The sequence below is a fragment of the Puntigrus tetrazona genome, chromosome 16 (genome assembly GCF_018831695.1).
Source record: "Puntigrus tetrazona isolate hp1 chromosome 16, ASM1883169v1, whole genome shotgun sequence".
Taxonomy (NCBI): Eukaryota; Metazoa; Chordata; class Actinopteri; order Cypriniformes; family Cyprinidae; genus Puntigrus; species Puntigrus tetrazona.
Genome location: NC_056714.1, coordinates 10,978,897 through 10,996,457, shown reverse-complemented (window position 1 = coordinate 10,996,457; position 17,561 = coordinate 10,978,897). Strand labels below are relative to the sequence as shown.

At 35.9% G+C, this 17,561-nt stretch overlaps 1 pseudogene; it reads left to right on the top strand.

Annotated features, from left to right (window-relative positions):
- LOC122360816 overlaps positions 1-17,351 on the top strand; it is an 81,491-nt pseudogene extending 64,140 nt beyond the window's left edge.
- The last annotated feature ends 210 nt before the right edge of the window (positions 17,352-17,561 follow it).

The following is a 17,561-nucleotide window of genomic DNA, read 5'->3' as shown; positions in this document are numbered from 1 at the left end:
GACAAGACCAAACTAAGAAACGGTGAAAAGGACGCAACTTATGATAATTAAAAGACACACCAGAACATAATGACAATAAAACCTGAGACAGAAACTAGGTCACACAGTACATGGAGAATGAACACAAACACAAAATGTCCATGGGTGTGACACTATTATTATTAATCTTTAAAAATATATTGCTCATAGTTAGTTCATTTAACTATGCATTGATTAATGTTGGACCTAATTATAAAGTGTTGCTAATATAATAAAAAAAACAAAAAAACATGATTTACTCTAAAGCAAAATTTTACATAGTATTGTTTGATGTATTTATTTATTTATTTAAATGTTTTATGGGGCTTGACATAGAGTATAAAGTATGTGCATAGCACTTCCAATTGGAGCCCAGCTTAAGCTTAAGAAGGAACTAAATCAAAGCTACAGGTATCTTGCAGTACTGCACATTGTTATGGAGAATCACTGTCATCTCAGCTCATTTCAGCCTAGCACAGCCAGATGGGCTTTGATAGTGCCTGCAGATTTCCAGGTAGAGAAAATTATAGTGACATTCAGAACATATTCACTCCTGGACATTGATTTGTCAGTAAGGAATAAGGGCCTGAAACCCATATCACCTCTTTACACTCAGCCTAATAAGAGTACAGATTGCAGCCTAGCACCGATCTGAATTATAATAGCTCCATGGCCTCTCCTGAGGCTAGTTAGTCATCTCTGCCTGATGGGGGCCTGAAAAGGAACGACTGAACAGCCAAAAAAAGCATTTGACTGGTAATGGTAGGATTGTGAAAGCTAACCAAGCAAAACTGACTGTATACTTTACTGTCATACTATTCTGAAGATAGAAAATTAGGCACTTAACTCAGGTCTCAGACTCATGGTTCAGCTCCTTGTCACTGGCCTGTTATCTCAACATTTTTTTGTCAAAGGTTTAAACTGCATTTTTAAAATATGTAAGTCATTGACTTGTCATGTACATGTACGTCATGTGTGTGTCTACCAGAGAACATTCCCACTCAAGTACTTTTTACAGAAGACTTGTGTGTTTGTGTGCATGTGTGTGTTTGTGTGTGTGTGTGTGTGTGTGTGTAGAGCAGAAACAGGAAATGGCTTTTGACTTTATATGTTTTGAGTTGTATTAAAAGGATTTTTATAAAATATTGCTTTTAACAAAATCATTTTAACATTCTATTACAAATATTACATTTAAAGTGTGAATAAATAATACATCTTAATCATGTGAATGTTTTATTATTATTAAAAAAATTACATTAATTTAATAAATAAAGCCTCATTAATTAGGCCATCTCAAAATATGCAGAACAGAGTCATTTACTATTGAAAGTTATTACTACTGCATGATCATATTTAAATTTTTAGAATAAAGATAACAATAACAACCAATATTACATTATACTATCACTACTGTGATTTTTGTGCTGCGCTCAAAAAATATCAGTATGAATGAAAAGTAGATCAGGGCTGTATAGCCCCAAAAGAACAATTTAGACACGTTAATGTTATTTTATTACAAATTGTACATGTCATTCTGTCCATGTGCATCAGGATTAAATGATTTTAATGCGTTTGTCTATTATGGTTACACAGCAAGTGACATAAAACAGGCAATTTAATTAAAATGTATATGCCAATTAATAACTAAATTATAAAGTTAGGGTTGTGTAGCGAGAAATTACTGTGCAATGTGTCTGGATTTGTCAGGAACTGGAGAAGGAGCGGACTGACCTGTTGGAGGATGTGACGGCCAATAAACGTAAAATGAAGGAACTGGAGGATAATTTACTTTTTAGGTTGACTAGCACGCAGGGCTCCCTGGTGGATGACGAGAGCCTCATCACAGTGCTGGGAAACACGAAACGCACTGCAGAAGAGGTCACACAGAAACTCCAGATCGCGGCTGAGACTGAAATCCAGATCAATGCGGCCCGTGAGGAATATAGACCCGGTGGGTGCTTAGAGCTTGTCTACTGACCTTTTAATCAACCATTGTTGTTTCTGATATTCTTTACAACACCCTCTCCCTTTTTAAGCAAGCAACAATTAAAGATGTAAAATGTACTGTAGTTTATTGATTTTATTCTCTTTTTATTAATTGAGCAAACGCTGTGGTAAACAGAATCTTTTATTGAATATTTAATGTCACACTTGAGTCATCCTGATATTACGGTATCCAGATGCAGTGAAATATATCCTGTAGATATGTGTGCACCTCCTGGCAAACTTAAAAACGTCTTGAAAGCCTCTTCACAATTGTATGGTTTTAATTGGTCACAAAAGACTGAAAGCAGCTAAACTTAAAATGAATTGTTCTTCCCAAGATTCTTCAGTAATGTCTATCACTGAAAGTCATGTATAAACAGTGGAACCATTCCACCTTAGATACTTTTCCTACCAACCCCCATCATGCTATCAGTCATAGAGACCACGCCATCTGTTTAAAGACCTACACAATTTTTCCAGTCAAACCCCTTCTGTGTGATCCAGGCTATAGAAACACATCTGTTATCACAACCAAAATGTTGGTTGATTCATCAATTTGAATAGCAAACGAGTGACTTGCGTGCACTCTGTCTAAAATTGCTATTGTCCTTGCTCATCTCAATCATTTTTTAGCAACATTGTAATGGAAGTTTGGATTTGTATAGCAGCCCTGCCACAAAGTACCTAGCATGAACGACCAATCAGAATCAAGTATTTCAGAGAACTGAGCAGTAAGAGACTCAAAAGAGTTTGAAAAACTCTGGTTAAATCTTTAATCTTGCAGTCAGACCCAGATGCAATAATACACAAAATAAGCATTCACTGAAAAAAGTACCATGTCTAGTTGTTTCTCAGATGGATATTAATACCACATGCAAACAGGGTCTTTGTTGACACCTTCTTTTCTGTGTGTAGTTGCCACAAGAGGAAGCATTTTGTACTTTCTGATCACGGAGATGAGCATGGTGAACGTGATGTATCAGACCTCTCTGCGCCAGTTCCTGGGCTTGTTCGACTTGTCCTTGGCTAAGTAAACTCATTTGTCATTTCATACCCCATTTAACTTAGTTTCTCAAAATGGCATGAGATTAAACTATTTTTTATCACCCAGTCATACTTTCATGGTGTGAAATACCTTTTTTTACTCTGAACTAGTCCCAAACAGATATATATGATATATGAGCTAATTCAGACTTACTAAAATCAGAACAGCAAGGCCTTATACCTCAAGCCCATATTGTGCTTACATTGATCCCACCATGAAATGTTGTCTTGGCAATAGTAAAATGTATATTCACATGACACTGGTGTCATAAAAAAGTCCTTATTGGTCATGTTGTCCATGTGAGATGTGAAAATGCAGTGAGTAGAAGTCCATTATCAGTAAATCCTTTGTAACCTTGTGTCATTCTCTTGTGGAGTAGGTCCTCAAAGAGTCCAATCACAAGCAAGCGGATCGCCAACATCATTGAGTACATGACCTTCGAGGTGCACAAGTATGCAGCTCGGGGGTTATACGAAGAACACAAGTTCCTGTTCACCCTGCTGCTCACTCTCAAGATCGACATGCAGAGCAACAGGGTCAAACACGAAGAGTTTCTGACCCTCATTAAAGGTCAGAAAGCTTCCCGGCTCCCACAAGTCTCTCTCACTCTTGTTTTTCTCTGTTTTTCGGGTCTGGGCAAAATATTTTCTTTGTTTTCTAGGATTTTCAGTAAGAGAATAATCAGTCTTCCAATATGATTGGACAACAGTTATGTACATATCTATATAACTTGCTGCATGAATCCATTATTAATTGGGTACAGAGAGAGGTGTTAAGGCAGTTGTTGGAGCAGGGGGTTCAGGCAGAGCTGAACAGCAGAAACACATCAGGACTAGGCTTCTAGAACTATTAGTGTGCTATGAATGAAGCACAGAGGTACCCTGTGACACTCTGTGAGGTTGACTGCCAGTACATGTTATGATTTACAAGGCTGATGCAGTACATTGTGTGGTGCGTACTCACATGAATTGAGACATAAGTGTAGCCACATCTTTGGAAAAAAAAATTCCTGGTTTAATCACTGATTTATTTTTTACATAGACCAGAAATGAATTACTAGGACTATTCCTGACCATACAAATCCAGTAGCATATTATTGGACTTTTTTTAAAAGATTTCAAACCAAATGCACAATAAAGAGAATAAGGAGAGAGCAGACTGTGGATTTGCCGTTAGAAGCTTTTTTTTGAATACCTTTTTTCTAGGTAAGATGCTTTCCAAAATCATATTTAATGGCTCTTTTCAATTTATGATCTGTACATGTTGTTCACAAGGAGTCCTTGGTGATTCTGCAGATTGATGAATTACTATGTGATTATCATGCTGGTTCATGTGGTTTTGCTTCGTAAAAGCATCAGATCCGAAATTTAATCACTGAGAGATCAGGTAGCCTTGTGGTCAGTGAAGTGGCCCATTACCTAGAAGGTCGATTTGATTCTCTGTGCTAGCAGTGCACGTCAAGCCAGTTAATACCATTCTGTTCTTTAATGCACTCTTGTGAGAGCCTCAACCCTGTCCCTTTGCTGCACTGTAGTTTGTCACATTTTGTTTCCATAAGACGTGAGCTTTTCTTGAGATATTTTTGAGATATTTTATTCACAATAAGAGGTTCCCATTTAGTTTTCCAAGAACAGAGAAGAACTTCTTTATTTAAGCAAGATGATTGTAATAAAAAGGTATTTTATTAATTAAAATGTAGGATGAATACAGCAGTATAAATTATATGAGTATAGGAAACTGGGAATAGTTATATGAGTTTTTGTTGTAATATCTGTAATTTTCCTTTCCAAATTTATCTGCCAGCCTCTAACTCATTAAAGAAATCAAATCATATATACAGTGCATTTTTTCTGTGCTTTAACATTCAGTAACCTGTGAATCAAATTATAATTTTTGTTAATGATAATATAACGTTTAGTAAATAATAATGGCATAATAAACATTGTTTATTGTTAGTTCATATTAATATATACAACCTTTAAATTTCACATAATACTTCTGTAAATTCTGTACTATATCAAGTAAGCTAGTACACCATATAGGCAATAATAGCTTCAATAAACAAAAACACAAGCAAACAAATAAATAAATAAAACATCATAATAAAAAGGCAGGAAGCACTGCATCTGATATGTTTTCTTGATGTTGCCTAGGAGGTGCTTCACTTGACCTGAAGGCCTGTCCAACCAAAGCTTCAAAGTGGATTCTGGACATAACATGGCTTAACCTGGTGGAGCTAAGCAAACTGTGGCAGTTCTCTGACATTCTAGATCAGGTGTGTGGTCACACTTATACACTCATGGTTTCTTAAAGGATCAGATACATCAACATATGGAAGACACACACACAGAGAGAGAGAGTATCTGTCGCTTTGAGCTCCCTTTCCTCATTAAATCTATCTCACTGCTCCTGCTTTGCAGTAAACATGTCAATATTTGATTCATCTTGTCTGCACACACACACACACACACACATAGAGGCACAAATACATTCACAGCCATTCATACTGACAGCTGATTGGCAGGCCATGACTGCCCAAGGGAACTTCATGCTCAATGCAGTGTGAAATGAGCTCACTTTGGCAAACTCTAAATCAATTACTTGTGGCTGAAAGAAATCAGATTAAAAACCTTTTGTTTAATTAACCGTTCCTGGTGCACTGCAACTACAGGAATACTGTTAATCCACACACAAGACCGCATTATGCAATACATGTCATAACATACAAGAAATTCATGCTTGCCTCATTATGTTCAGTCTTTGTCTTTAGAGTTTTTAGACAAAACATTCAGAATATTTTTATTTTGTGCATAGTTTATTGAACCATTTCAATGTATCAGAATCATTTACTTTTGTGGATATGTGTGCATGTGCATTAACAGATTAACGCGTCATGAGAAACAGTGGAAGAACTGGTTTGATCGTGAAGCACCAGAAGAAGAACCAATCCCAAACGCATATGATCAGGCTTTGGACTGTTTCAGGCGACTGCTTTTGATTCGATCCTGGTGTCCAGATAGAACCATTGCTCAGGTATGAATGTAATAAAGCCAGTGTTACAATATTTTTTATTACCGTTTAATGGAGGTTTCTCCTTTTCAACTCTGCTTTCACCTAATTGATTTTCAGCTCATTTAGGGCTTGAAGACAATTATCACTATTGATGTGATAGTGAATACATTATTGGTTGAGAGCAAAACTTTGACTGAGTTGACCTGCACAATATATTTTATTCAGTAGAGCTGCCTTTGAACTAGTTTTACCAATGATGAACAACATCACTGCTACCTAACTGACCCAAATTAAATTTGAACTAAATAGAGCTGATAAAATTTCACTATGAATTCACTTTAATTTAATTTAATTCAGTTCATCAGAATAATTACTTGTTTGTTTGTTTGTTTTTTACTATGTAATTGAAAGGCACGAAAGTACATCATGCACTCAATGGGGGAGAGATATGCTGAAGGAGTGATTCTGGACTTGGAGAAGACCTGGGAGGAGTCGGACCCTCGCACTCCTCTTATCTGCTTCCTGTCCATGGGTTCAGACCCAACAGACTCAATCATAGCCTTGGGAAAACGACAGAGAATTGAAACCCGTTACGTCTCAATGGGACAAGGGCAGGAGGTTCATGCACGCAAACTTCTGCAGCACTCTATGGCTAATGTATGTACATACTCAACCACTGTTGATGTTAAAACCTGCTCCTGTGCCAGCTTAATATATTCAGAAACAACAATATGTCATTCCTAGGCTGATTCCCTCCAAAAAATATTAATATTTATTTAATTATTCTTTTTTCTATTAGGGAGGATGGGCTTTGCTTCAGAACTGTCATTTGGGTCTGCATTTTATGGATGAACTCATGGATACAATCACAGAGACAGACAGCGTTCATGACACCTTCAGACTATGGATGACCACTGAGGTTCACAGATATTTTCCTATCACTCTCCTGCAGATGTCAATCAAATTTACCAACGAGCCTCCTCAGGGATTGAAAGCTGGACTTAAGAGGACTTATGGAGGTGAGCCTGGCGTCTCTAGATATTTAGTCTTTCTTCAGCTGTCAGTTTTCCATGACTCTTTGTCAAGCTCAGGCTATCTTAGAACCTTTTTTTTACTCTGCCTGTTTGAGATGAAAGATTCAGCCATCACTTGAGGCTATTGATGAATTAGAAACATTAATAGAGCTATAGTGATCTGGGCTGGATGATTATTTATAGAATATCCTCATTATTCAAAGATAATCAAGTTAATGATCTGTCAGTTTCATGAATAAAAAGGTGTGTGGGTGTTAATAATAATAAAACTTGAAAACTGGTATTGCCTAATATCTTCCAGGTATCAGTCAGGATCTTCTGGATGTGAGTAACATGGTCCAGTGGAGGCCTATGTTGTACGGAGTGGCATTCCTCCATTCCACTGTCCAAGAAAGGCGTAAAATACGGACCTTTAGGTTGGAACATTCCTTATGAGTTTAACCAGGCTGACTTCAACGCAACAGTACAGTTCATCCAGAATCACCTGGATGATATGGACATCAAGAAGGTAAGAGTTGCATTATGGAGCAGCTGTGTTACTGGCATCACAATTGTGAAATAAAATGAAATCAACTAAATATGTCATAAACTCATTTCAGTAAGGTTTTTTATTTAGTATTTGCTGAGATTTAAAGATTTTACTTTTATAATTACAATTCAATCTGTCAATGTTTTCAAATAGACTTAGCACCTGGCATTTTATTTTAAATGAGTATTTTTACAGGGTGTGTCATGGAACACCGTACGATACATGATTGGCGAGATCCAGTATGGCGGTAGGGTGACTGATGACTATGATAAGCGCCTCTTGAACACCTTTGCAAAGGTGTGGTTCAATGAAAACATGTTCAGCCCTGATTTCAACTTCTACAAAGACTACAGTATTCCCAGATGCAATAGCGTGGACCAGTACCTTCAATATGTGCAGGTGAGATACAAGGTTCCAACGAAACTGCTCATTTTCTCCCATTGAAGTCAGTACTATTTGTTATACAGGTTTTGCTGCCAGAAAGAGGTGAGAAATTTAAGTGAGATAGACAGTGGTCATCTGTTGCCAAACTGTAGGCTGTTGGCTAGTCTGACCAGTAAACATTTGTAAGAACATCGGCCAATACTGAGTACCAATACTTACAATGCTCCAAGTAGAAACACATTCCCTGTACATCATCTTGAAATAAATTAGGCAACAGCTTTGCATAATGTAAAGTACCTTCCCTTAAAAGTGTATACACTGCAAAAATTCTTCTCTTTCTTAGATTTTTTGTCTTGTTTCCAGTCCAGGGACTTCATTTATTAAGTTGTATGCAGAGACTTGAGTGTGCGTACGCATTTTTATAAAAATTGACGTGGAAAAGTGCTTAGAGTCATGTCAGGGTCTGAGCAGACACACACACTTTTTTATTGTCGAGGCATTGCATGTTTTCAAAAGGTAAGCTGATCTTGCAACTCGCTGCTATATTTTACATGTTAATGATATTAATTAGGAGTTGTTTACAAGACAGAAAGCTGAAACCATTTATTTGCGTGCAAAGTACAAGATCATTTGCAATTCATATATTTCACACCTAAAAGACAGACTTGCTTGCATTTTTAGTTTGTACATTCATTCTATAATTCACAAGTACACATATCCGAGAAATGATCATAAAATCTAATTTAGGATGGTTTCTGTACAACATTTTATAAATGACCCCAGATATCCACAATTAATTAAATATTATTTGCTAGGCAAGTATAAATTAGTGTCTTGTTTTCAGAAAAACAAGTCAAAATTAACTGAGCTTTTGCTTAAAAGGAAGTAAAAAATCTGCCAGTGGTGTAAGCAAAATAATATTTAAAGATTAAGGTTATTATAAAGATTTTTGCTGTTTTGCTTAATTATTTAGCTTACACCATTGGTAGATTACGTTGCTTGTTCCAAGCAAAAACTCACTTCATTTTGACTTTTCTTTTTTTCTGAAAATAATTTTTAACTTGTCTAGAAAATCATAAACTGTAAATCTAAGTATTTCTATCTAAATCTGAATCAAGCGTTTGTTTCAACTTTAGTGGAAGTTCTTCTTTTTCCCTCACACAGAAGTCTCTGACAATTATGTTAAGAATGCGCTTTAACTAGAGCAGACAGTAAATGGTAATAGGTCTTCCAACAGCCCTCTTTTAGCAAATGAGTTGGGGCGAACATAAATGAATTAATATTCATGACCCAAGTCGCATATGGCACAGTTTGTATATGCTAACAGAAAGTGAAGACCAAAAGAGAAGTCTGACAAAAATAGTTATCTTTGTAATGCCAGTATAAAAAAGGCCCTTCTTTTTATCAACTGTAATAATCAATATGTTTTTATATGTGTAAATAAAGCTGATTCATCCGCTAATATGTATATTAGTGCTGTCAAATGATTAGTTATGATACATAATTATACACAGTATATAATGAAGGTGAGCACGTGCATGTATATATTTAATAAAAATATGTTATGTTTTTATATTAAATATATGTACTGTCACGTTTTTCGTGGTTTTCTCGGGAGAGAAAAGGAGCGCTCGGGACTCGAGATACAATAAGCTTAAATAGATTTAATCCAAACAAAATATATACAAAGGCAAAACAAAAACCACGAAAAAGAGCTCGGGAACAAAACAGAGTAACATTGTAGCATAGTAACGTTGAACATTGATCACATTGCACATTGTAACGTTGATAATCCGACACACGTGCACACAAAACACAGGGCTTAAATACACAGGGAAATTAACTAAATTAACGAGACACAGCTGGAAGACAATTAAACACAATGGGAAGGCGGGTCACAGACAGCACATGGCTCGAGACACGAAAAAAACAACAACAAAAGTCCAGAGATGTGACATGTACATATAATATTGAATATAGGAAAATAAACATATAAATGCATTTACTTGTAAATACCTAATATTTACATAAATGACATAATAAACACACACACACACACACACACATATATATATATATATATATATATATATATATATATATATATTCATTGCAGATGAATCAGCTTTATTTACGCATATATAGAAACATACTGATTATTACAGTTGATAAAAAGCCTTTTTAATACTTGACTTCTCCTTTGGTCTTTACTTATATATATATATATATATATATATATATATATATATATATATATATATATATATATATATATATATATACTACTTCATATTATTCAGGTGCCAGAGGAACCTAACCAGCCTCAGCCCAGTCAGCCCACTGGCCTTATTTCAGTTGTACATTAAAAGCAGTGAGTCATGTAAAGCAGTGGTGTCCTCGTGAGAGAAACAGCACAGCTGCCGGCAGAGTACGGCTGAGCTTTATTCTGTCTGAGCTGATTGTGATGGATGTTTTTAGCCCCAACTCACAGCAGGATGATTCTCTCAGACTCAATGACAAACACAGTTCTAGGAGCCAGTCTGTTCAGTCACAGCATACATGTTCAGTGTGTAACACACAATGCTGTTATCACCATTAGTAAATGATACCACATATAAAAACTCCTTGAGAAACAAAGATGTGTACACTGGCTTTCATTCAGCTATGCATCTCTCTTATCTACTGGAAGCTGTTGAATGGAAATTATGATGAATGAATGTATAATATGAGATGACTGATTTACAACAGTTTACAACTTAATTATTACAATATATACATTTTAAATCCAATTATGCACATTTAGCATAGTTATTAATTAATTGCATGTATTTTTTTTGTATGATTTAATAGTATTAACATTGTTTAATTATGGCTACCTGCGGAACAAGAAAGATTCAGTTAGTTAATTTATGTGATTGAAATAAATTGGATTTACAGATGATAAATGAATATCCTGGTTATCCTGGTACTATACTGTTTGCATTCTCTCTCTTTCTCTCTCTCTCTCCTGCAGGGTCTCCCCACATATGACACCCCTGAGGTGTTCGGCCTCCACCCAAATGCAGACATCACCTACCAAAGTAAACTCGCCAAAGATGTACTAGACACTATCCTGAGCATCCAACCAAAGGACAGCTCCAGCGGAGGCGGAGAGACCAGGGAGGCGATTGTGGGTCGGCTTGCAGATGACATGCTGGAGAAACTGCCTCCAGATTTTGTACCATCTGAGGTAAAGCTTCAGACTGGGCAACAGTGATGCAGCAAAATTTTGTATGGTTGATGGAGAGCTCATAGCCCAATGGGAGCAAATGGCCTTTGCTGTCTGGAGCTCGAGTCCTAAAGGGACAATCTCAGGGTTGACGGATAGTGCTGAGGTCACAGACTGCCTGCGCTAATGCATTTTCTTTTTTGAGCCTCACAAATGTTCTAACGCCAAACTGCAGGTGCTTGTGAAACATATAGGCAGTAATTGGCTGCTATTCCCTTTTGATTATCTGCAAATTAACAAGGCAGCAGAAAAAAAAAAAAAGTGCCTTGGGGTGCACAAGGGCTTTTTGCTTTTCTAATCTCTCACAACGGCAAGAATCAATCAGGAGCGTTCCTAAAATATTTAAAACTCAGTGATGGAAAAAATCACTATGCCCTGCTTTCTGAAAATATTATAACTATATTATAATGAACAAAAAAATGTGTTGCTACATGGAAATAAAATCGTTTGTTCTTTGCAGTGACCTATAAAACCTCTCAAACCTAAATTCTGAAGTGTTTGTGTACATTTTCTATTGATTATGGCAGAAAAAAATCATGCAATTGTCATCTCCATTATTCTGTGATCTCTATTATATTGTCTCCACCAGCAAATTAATGATGCATTCACTGAACCATGCATATAGCTTAAACAATGCTATGCAATGCAGTACAGTCTTAGCAAATGTTCTTAGGGCTAAGCACTTGTACAAAACGACATCCTTCGTTATTCATTCAAATTGCATCATTTATCCAGGTCAGAGAAAGATTGATGAGCATGGGTCCCCTTCAGCCCATGAACATTTTCCTGCGGCAGGAGATTGATCGCATGCAGAGAGTGATTGTTCTGGTCAGAAACACGCTGAGTGACCTGAAGCTGGCCATTGATGGAACCATCATTATGAGTGAGAATCTGCGAGACGCACTGGACTGCATGTATGCCCCGGATACCTGCACGCTGGAAAAAGGTGACTGCTTCACAAAACATGAACGCTTCACCTGTTACTGCCTGCAAAGTTACAAATTTACACTGTTTTATAAAAAGTCTTATTATTAAAAAGTAATTAGACAGTAAAAAATAAATAAATAAATAAATAAACAAGTTAAAAAGATATCATAAGGCCCATAAAATGTGAGGAAGATTAAAATAATTATTGCACATAATAATCATTTTCACATGCACATAATATTTTTTTTAATTGGCATGTTGTTTTAATTTAATGTGCTGTCATGTGTGCGTATATACTGTTTAGCATATAGACTATTTAGCTTTGAGCGTTAACATTTATATATGTTTTAAATATTATGTCTGTTTGTCAAATCCATGAGGATAGCAAACAGGTTTATTTGACTCTTCACATTAGCTACAGCCAAGCAGCACAACAGCTCCAAGGCTGGGTACACGCCACAAGATGACACGTGGCCTCTCACATTTTGAAAATCTTGTAAGAAATAAAAAAAAAAAAACATATTTTGGTGTCTATTTAGCCTAACTCTGCGTTTCATATGCTACTCAAGCTAAGCTAATCAAAAGCTAATTGAAAATAATGCCTTCTGAATAACAATCAGGCTGTAACTTACTCTGAATCTGCATGTGTTGATGTGTGAATTTTAAATATGTGCCTTATTATAGGCCGTGTTGTACTTTCATGTCTTAGTGTAGGTCGATATATATAAAAAAAAATATATATATATATATATATATAGAGAGAGAGAGAGAGAGAGAGAGATGAAAGATGGATGGATATATATTAATTATGATTATAATAATATAATTTAAAGCGCAGCCACTCTTCTTACTTTGAGATGATTATGCTATGACAGGAAACACTGGTATCTAACAGTTAATCTTAAAAAAATAAATCATACATAAATAAAAGCATTTGTCTTATTTTGTGTCCTAAACGCCTGAATATTGCTGTTTTATATTTAAGAGCAGTCCAGTCATTGATTAGGGTTAAAGCACAATTCTCCAGCGATCAATATGATATATATATATATATATATATATATATATATATATATATATATATATATATATATATGTATGTTAAAAATAGAAAAATGGGCCACATTTTAAGGACTAGCTTTAGGCAAATTATCACTAGACCACAATTCCATAAGACAATGACGATGGGAGTAGAAAGTTCTGCGGGGATCTGCTGGCATTGTGCAAATTAAAGAACACAGACCTGCCAGCTCATTTCCATAATGACCATTAAAATCTACCAAGAGCAGCAAATTAGCATGGGGCCAATGATAATCAGGTGAGGGAAAATCTGCAATAACACAGGTGCAAAATTGGTTAAGTCATGCTTCTTTTGGCGTTACATAATGGTGCAAATACTAGTAAACTGACAAACGTAGTAAATCACCTAACACGGTTAATTGAAATACTCTTCTGCTATGAATTTTGTGTCTAAAAGGAAACCTCATACAAATGCATATATAATGGGGAGTTTTTAGGGGTTAATAATGACTTATTTTCTACTTCTTTCTCACACAATGAGCTGTTTGATATGTATGAATTTTTATAGCGGTTTTTACTTGATTTTATGCTTGATAGCTAAAAGCAGAATGAAAACCTTGCCTTGCGTGTATCTTATCTTTGTATGTGTTAACTGTGGATCTGCTTATGTGCGTGTCTGTACGCAGGCCTCCTGGGCTTCCACCACGTTGGGGTTTTGGTTCACAGAGTTGCTGGAGCGGAACCGACAGTTCCACTCTTGGATTTCTGAGGACGACCAACTGCTTTTGGATGACAGGCTTCTTCAACCCACAGGGTTCCTAACAGCTATGAGACAGGTGGATAACTATCACACAAACACTTCTGCAAAACTTACACTGTATTTTTTCCTCCTTGATGTCTTGAGCTGATCAGATGTTTCCCTTACCAAAGTCATTTAATTATTATTTTATTTATAACCCTCGGCAACTGCTCCAAACGTGGTGCTTATTTATGCTCCGTTTGAGCTTCTGAATGAATATTGATGCTTTTTTATGTTTTACACCAAATAGTATATGTTATTATATATTACATTTTCTCTAAGCGTACTTTTTGAGTGGCAGATTAGTCTCTAAATGCATGATATCCCTCAAGGAATCGGTAATAGTGAGTTTAGAGGTATTTTGGGCTGTGAGGGATCTGCTCAGTGGGACACGTTCTAGCTAATGCCTTGGGGGTAAACAGCTTGCACGACACAGGATTCTTTTAATTAAAATTGGGCACCTGTCCTGTTTTCTGTTCTCAGCTGTGTTTCTGTGCCAACACCTGCAGCTTTGAGAATAAACTTAGGGAAAGAACCCAGATGCTTCATATCAGTCACAGCTAAAAATGCTTGTTTTTTTTTTCCCAATATGGATCGGTTTATTGCTTTGAGGGGCAGGAAGGCAAATTTGAGCATTAAAAGCAACAAGAAGTTTTGTGTTAAATATATTCAATTACTTATTATTTGAATATTAATTTTATTCTAATCGGGTTCAAATATCTCTATTTCGAGTGGTTTAATAAGTAACACTGCATGTTAATCATTTAACTTGACAGGAGATCACTCGCGCTAACAAAGGGTGGGCGTTGGACCGTATGGTTTTGTGTAATGAAGTTACAAAATGGATGAAGGATGACATCACACAGCCTCCTGCAGAGGGGGTGTATGTTTATGGCCTCTACCTGGAAGGGGCCGGCTGGGACCGCAGGAACTGCAAGCTCATTGATTCAAAACCCAAAGTACTGTTCGAGATGATGCCCGTGGTCAGGATGTACGCAGAGAATAACGGTAATATATATGTTGTAAAATTTTCGCTGATTACACTTTCTTCCATATTTTTAAAAGTGCAAAAAAATAAAGATGCAGGCAAATAATGTGCTGCAAACATCTGGTAAGGAAAACATTTAAATGGAAAATAAAGGAACAAAGTGTCATTTAAAGGAGACAGACAGATAGCTCATGTTCCAGCAGAAATAAATAACAACTACAACAACAAAAAACGTCTGTTCTGTGGCACCCTTTGTGAAACCAGGCGTATAGCTCAAAGACTACTACGCTGATTAATCTTCAGTGAACGGTAGATGGATAAATAACAGAATAACACCTAACCACCTGCTGTTGTTATTTGGATGAAATAGTAGTGTACATTTAGAATGTTATTACAAATAAAGCTATTGTGACCAAATACTTGAATTGATAGTAATCAGTAATTGATAGGGCCACATCACATTATTTAACATTAGGATATCTACATGCAGAGTACAGAATATATTTTATTTCCTTTTCAATATGCAAATGAGTTTAGATCAGGGTTTATGCATAGTGTGAGATGTCATCTCATAAAACACAAACTCTAAAAGAATGCTGGGTTAAATATGGACATAACCAGCAATTGGGTTGTTTTGACCCAGCAGTTTTTTTTTTAGTTTTTTTTTCACTTTTAGGTTAACTTTTCAGTGTTGGTAAAGGGTGTATTACCTGGAGGGGTGCCAGTATTATTGTGAAATGTTTTTCATTTTTTTTATTTTTTAAAATTCTGTTATTTATAATTATTTTAGTGTTTTAAAAAAATAAAAGGCTGCATTTTAGTAAATGTAACATTAACAGCCAAATACATTTCCCCACACCCCCATGTCTACTAAGCATTCTAATATTAATGGAGGGCACTGTATGTTACTTTAAAGTAGATGGAATTGTTATTTCAGCCTAGATTAATGTGATTTGTACTCATTTAAACTATGCATTGGATTATCTTTTGCATTTTTTGTTCTCTTTTTAGTCAAATCATGCAAACCCTAATTCCTGCATTACTGTATCTTTTCTAAGGTGTCAAAGACCCTCGCTTGTATTCATGTCCAATATATAAAAAGCCTGTTCGAACGGACCTGAACTACATTGCAGCTGTTGACCTGAGAACCAGTCACCCGCCAGAATACTGGATCCTGAGAGGAGTGGCCCTGCTCTGTGATGTCAAATAATCTTTTTTTTTTTAAATGATTGTGCACAAATGTAGGAATTGTGTGGCTGATCTATTTGTGCATTTGAACTGATGAATACCTTGAACACTTATATAAATAAACATGCACAGCTGTCTGTAGATCCTTAAAACAACAGCAAGCGCCTTGACATCTAAACCTGTAAATCCATTATAAATATCGCTGTCGTACATTGTCATATGGTTCTCTGAGTGCCTCTCAAGACCATCTGCTGGGTCTCGTCTTTAAATGCATGAACCTGTGGATTAAAGGCCAAATGTAAGCCTGCTGATTAACAGCCCAGCTGAAGGGTACTGTCCTACAGTAAACACTCTTAGGTGTACAAGTCAAGGTTTAGCTGTCTGAGCTGTGGAAGTGATTCACCTCAGCCCATTTTTAGCAGCTCAGACTGCATCTCAAAAAAAAAAAAAAATCTTCTATCATGTAAAATTAATTTCAGAACGTGATTAGGATTCAGTTATTTTCCATCTCACCCAAACAGGCATGGACATATGTGGGCCACCCAAAAATTATTCTGACAAATATCATCCTAGCACTGAAAAAAACAGAAAGCAAGAAAGAAGTTGCCATAAAAGCTTAATGGAATTGTTATTACGGGTGACACCAAGACAAAGCAGCATATAAATGTTAAAACAAAAAAAAACATTAAAGGTTAATGCTACATTTTTTAAGTGTGAATCCATCAGAGATGTCACTGTGCCCAGATTTTTTGTTAATAATTTTAATATTTATTGACATTTTACCAATTTCTTTTAAACAAATGTTATTGTATACCTCTCCTTTTATCATTTCATTTTTGTCATTTCTTATTGAAATTTTATTGAATGATTTTGTCAACATCTTGTGACTCAGGCCAGCACTGAGCCAATCAGGGCTGTTTGTTTTGAGCATGCACGTTCTGTGTTGTCATGGGTTTCAGTTGGTGCTCATGATGGAACATTGATAAATGTGACTAACTTCTAAACTGATGTGTAGAAGTCCTTCAGTTTAGAACTAGAGACACACAGCCACTCTACTCTGTAAAGTCTATTTGACTCACACATTTCTAATGTCTATTTCAAAATTTGTAAGCATTGTCAAAAATCGGCTGGAAAATGTATTATACACAATCTACTACATGCCTTTTGAAAGTTTTCTTTATCTTTTTTTTTAAGTAAAATATCTTTTAGTTTAATTCTAAAAACATTCCCTTTTGTGCTACTCTACGACTTTTTGTGAAACTTTTCGCAGTTAAGTTTATTCTCTAAAACACGGGATTACTTTGCTGTAAGTGTTCTTTCAAATACTTAAGTAAAAGGTTATTGATGCTATGCATTTTAGACC